This window comes from Schistocerca americana, chromosome 3, assembly GCF_021461395.2.
Source record: "Schistocerca americana isolate TAMUIC-IGC-003095 chromosome 3, iqSchAmer2.1, whole genome shotgun sequence".
NCBI lineage: Eukaryota > Metazoa > Arthropoda > Insecta > Orthoptera > Acrididae > Schistocerca > Schistocerca americana.
The window spans coordinates 590,290,418-590,295,417 of NC_060121.1; the positions used below are offsets into that span (position 1 = coordinate 590,290,418).

The window sequence follows — 5,000 nt, forward strand, 5'->3', positions numbered from 1 at the left end:
AACTAGGGCGGTATCTGATCGCCTTCGAACCTCTAACTTTCGTTCTTGATTAATGAAAACATACTTGGCAAATGCTTTCGCTTCTGTTCGTCTTGCGACGATCCAAGAATTTCACCTCTAACGTCGCAATACGAATGCCCCCGCCTGTCCCTATTAATCATTACCTCGGGTTCCGAAAACCAACAAAATAGAACCGAGGTCCTATTCCATTATTCCATGCACACAGTATTCAGGCGGGCTTGCCTGCTTTAAGCACTCTAATTTGTTCAAAGTAAACGTGCCGGCCCATCGAGACACTCACTCAAGAGCACCCTGGTAGGATTGCAACGGGGTCCGCCTCGGGACGCACGAGCACGCACGAGGCGCGTCGCACGCCTTCAGCTCGCCCCACCGGCAGGACGTCCCACGATACATGCCAGTTAAACACCGACGGGCGGTGAACCAACAGCGTGGGACACAAATCCAACTACGAGCTTTTTAACCGCAACAACTTTAATATACGCTATTGGAGCTGGAATTACCGCGGCTGCTGGCACCAGACTTGCCCTCCAATAGATACTCGTTAAAGGATTTAAAGTGTACTCATTCCGATTACGGGGCCTCGGATGAGTCCCGTATCGTTATTTTTCGTCACTACCTCCCCGTGCCGGGAGTGGGTAATTTGCGCGCCTGCTGCCTTCCTTGGATGTGGTAGCCGTTTCTCAGGCTCCCTCTCCGGAATCGAACCCTGATTCCCCGTCACCCGTTACAACCATGGTAGGCGCAGAACCTACCATCGACAGTTGATAAGGCAGACATTTGAAAGATGCGTCGCCGGTACGAGGACCGTGCGATCAGCCCAAAGTCATTCAGAGTCACCAAGGCAAACGGACCGGACGAGCCGACCGATTGGTTTTGATCTAATAAAAGCGTCCCTTCCATCTCTGGTCGGGACTCTGTTTGCATGTATTAGCTCTAGAATTACCACAGTTATCCAAGTAACGTGGGTACGATCTAAGGAACCATAACTGATTTAATGAGCCATTCGCGGTTTCACCTTAATGCGGCTTGTACTGAGACATGCATGGCTTAATCTTTGAGACAAGCATATGACTACTGGCAGGATCAACCAGGGAGCTGCGTCAACTAGAGCTGAGCAGCCGGCCGCCCGGGAGTGTGTCCCGGGGGCCCGCGCGAACACGCAAGCGTCCGCTCAATTATTCTGCAAACAGGAGGAGGCTGAGCTCCCCTGCACCATACACCTCGAAACCCTCTCAGGTCCCGGCGGCGCGCAGCGCCGTCCTAAGTACTTGGTCGGGTTCGAGAGAGGCGCAATCGCCCGGAGTTTGGCGAGTAGACGCTTTAGGTGCGACCACCCGTGCTCCCAACTGAGCTTGCCGCTGCCGACAGAGGCCCGGGAGCGTGCTGTCGTGGCATTGCCGGCGGGAGACAACACGCGCCACCTACGGTGACCGGCAGCTCCAACGCCAGCGCCACAGAAGGACAAAAGCCCCACTTGGGTGCCGAAGCGAACTCTCCCAGCACAGCGCACGCGCCAACACGTCCGCACAGCTGCGATACAAACCACCTGCGAGAACCGCAGAGGCGACCGAGCAGCAGACGGCGTCGCGGCGCCGAGCGCCGGGCGGCGGCGCATCCTCAGCGCACACAGTCCTCAATCGGACCAGCACACTGCAGATGTCCACCGCGCTTCGCACCGGGCCCGCGAGGACCTACTTTGGCCGCACGGCGCCGCGTGCAGGGTGCGCCGGCGCGCAGCTGCGCCGCCTGCCGCCTCCGTCGGCCGGCGCGCCTGCCACTGGCCGCCCCCACCAGCCGGCTGTAGCGCGTGCGCCCACGCACCGCGCGGCCAGCACGCCGGGAGGCCCCCCCTCACCGGCCGGGGACGGTCCCACCCAGCCACCGCCGCGTATCGCTTCACACCCAGATGCCATTCACGTTCGTGGGCATGGTGGGTATCGCTGGAACAACCGGTTGGTAGCTCAACCGATCGTCGCCATCACTGATTCACCTCTAGCGAGAACAACCGCACCACAACGGTTTACCAGTTGTTCATTTGCGTAACGTCACCAGCAAACGTAGGCGTCCATCGCCATTTGCAAATTCAACGATTGTTGCATGCCTGTGTCAGGTGTCACGACACACTATGTCTGCCCACATACACGCAACAACATGTGCACGCTTCGCGAACACGTGGAAGGTGGCCCCCGTACGTATGCGATGTCCATTGCGCGAACGACTGTCAACCGGCCTCTGTCGCATGTCGCAGATGTGGAACGCAGTGCACCATGCTATCACGGTGTGTGAGAAGAGACGACTACGTCTGACAACACGCGCCACTACATCAACAGACGGCTCATGCTGATCGCCATCCAGGGCATACCACACTGCAATCCAGCTCTTATAGGGAGACGACACGTAGCTGAGTGCACAACATTTGGACCGCATGGTTCGCCGTTGTTGGCGCAGTCGTTGTACGGTCACATGTACCACGATGTATCATTCAGTACATGAGGACCAAGTGCAGTACAGTGTGTGATTTGGACGTACAACATCAGCGGACAGTTGACACAGGCCGTACCACAGCGTAGGCTACGTGCTTCGCCATGCGAATGCCAATGAACAACTGCAAATGCCAATGAACAACTGCAAAGGGCATTGAGCATGTACCTCCTGCTGCCATCCACATTACAGTGTATAGCTGCAAGGTGTTTAACATGAAGCGATACACTGGGGACCGGGCAGTGCGAGTAGCAAACTATATTGCGGGGGTTGCAGTTAGGCAACACTACACTAATTTAACGCGTCGTATGACAATTACAGAGCAGGTTAAGGCCCAGCGTGTGTTGGGTTAAGGCCCAACGTGTGTTGGGTTAAGGCCCAACGTGTGTTGGGTTAAGGCCCAACGTGTGTTGGGTTAAGGCCCAACGTGTGTTGGGTTAAGGCCCAACGTGTGTTGGGTTAAGGCCCAACGTGTGTTGGGTTAAGGCCCAACGTGTGTTGGGTTAAGGCCCAACGTGTGTTGGGTTAAGGCCCAACGTGTGTTGGGTTAAGGCCCAACGTGTGTTGGGTTAAGGCCCAACGTGTGTTGGGTTAAGGCCCAACGTGTGTTGGGTTAAGGCCCAACGTGTGTTGGGTTACAGCGCAATATGGGTTACGTTAAGGGGCAATATAGGTTAGGTTAAGGTACGATATAGGTTAGGTTAAGGTACGATATAGGTTAGGTTAAGGTACGATATAGGTTAGGTTAAGGTACGATATAGGTTAGGTTAAGGTACGATATAGGTTAGGTTAAGGTACGATATAGGTTAGGTTAAGGTACGATATAGGTTAGGTTAAGGTACGATATAGGTTAGGTTAAGGTACGATATAGGTTAGGTTAAGGTACGATATAGGTTAGGTTAAGGCGCAACGTGGGTTAGGTTACGGCGCAACATAGGTTAGGTTACGGCGCAACATAGGTTAGGTTACGGCGCAACATAGGTTAGGTTACGGCGCAACATAGGTTAGGTTAAGGCGCAACATAGGTTAGGTTAAGGCGCAACATAGGTTAGGTTAAGGCGCAACATAGGTTAGGTTAAGGCGCAACATAGGTTAGGTTAAGGCGCAACATAGGTTAGGTTAAGGCGCAACATAGGTTAGGTTAAGGCGCAACATAGGTTAGGTTAAGGCGCAACATAGGTTAGGTTAAGGCGCAACATAGGTTAGGTTAAGGCGCAACATAGGTTAGGTTAAGGCGCAACATAGGTTAGGTTAAGGCGCAACATAGGTTAGGTTAAGGCGCAACATAGGTTAGGTTAAGGCGCAACATAGGTTAGGTTAAGGCGCAACATAGGTTAGGTTAAGGCGCAACATAGGTTAGGTTAAGGCGCAACATAGGTTAGGTTAAGGCGCAACATAGGTTAGGTTAAGGCGCAACATAGGTTAGGTTAAGGCGCAACATAGGTTAGGTTAAGGCGCAACATAGGTTAGGTTAAGGCGCAACATAGGTTAGGTTAAGGCGCAATATAGGTTAGGTTAAGGCGCAATATAGGTTAGGTTAAGGCGCAATATAGGTTAGGTTAAGGCGCAATATAGGTTAGGTTAAGGTACCGTATAGGTTAGGTTAAGGTACAGTATAGTTTAGGTTAAGGTACACATTGTTGTAAGGAAAGGTGTAATGGGGGGGGGGGGCGGCCGGTCGGTTTGTTGATTGTGATTATAGTAAGTGGATGCCTGCGGCATCATCTGATTTGCCACGTCAGGATACACCTTTGGCTCATGACAGGCGGCGCTCCGATTCCATGCTTGTGGGAGACCTGTGTCTTTCATTCCTGCCATTGTTTGTGTGCTGTGAGAGGGGGCAGTATTGTGATGTTGGGTGCACCCCTGTGTAGGACATGTGTGGGTGTTGGTGGCTTAGCTGAGCAATGGTGGTTGTCGGGAGGGTGGGATATTCCGTTTTCTGAGTGGACCTCCCAGTCTGGTTATGACAGTGTGGATTGTCTCATGTGGCGGAGAGGATGCACTGGGTGTTGTTCCATGCTGGTGCTTACATATTGTCTGTGTGCGTGTTACAGGCGGAGAGTAGTGCGTGATAAGAGTGTGTGGCTGACGTGTGGTTGTGATTGTGAGCAGAGTCTTTCAGCATGTATACGGACAGTTGTATATATTATCTGTATTCTGATGGGTCCATCTATTACTAATCAGCGCCGTGTATACGTTTAATCCGGTTCCAGTCGAAACTGTTGTATCTCTGTACATTAGTGCCACGGCGAGCGCGCTATGTAGCTACTCGTCTCGGCAGCTTCCACCGGTGTGTGGCAAATGATTATAAGCAATGAGTCGAGTCGTCAATACCGATAGTGTGACGTCACATGTCTGGGGTGGGGGACGCTGCGCCCTTCCGGTGGGTCATGGCCTAGAAAGACGCTCCCCACGCAGGGGGGCTTGGACTGTCATAAACTCTTCCGAGTAATATACTTGCCGTACGTTTTTGCGACTGCGAGTGCAACGCCCAC

At 53.0% G+C, this 5,000-nt stretch overlaps 1 non-coding gene across 1 annotated transcript in view; it reads right to left on the reverse strand.

The window, feature by feature from the left end:
- LOC124608860 overlaps positions 1-1,115 on the reverse strand; it is a 1,910-nt gene extending 795 nt beyond the window's left edge. The window contains exon 1 of the ribosomal RNA XR_006979416.1: positions 1-1,115. This exon is cut by the window's left edge and continues 795 nt beyond it. This is a non-coding gene — a ribosomal RNA (small subunit ribosomal RNA).
- Between the last annotated feature and the right edge of the window lie 3,885 nt (positions 1,116-5,000).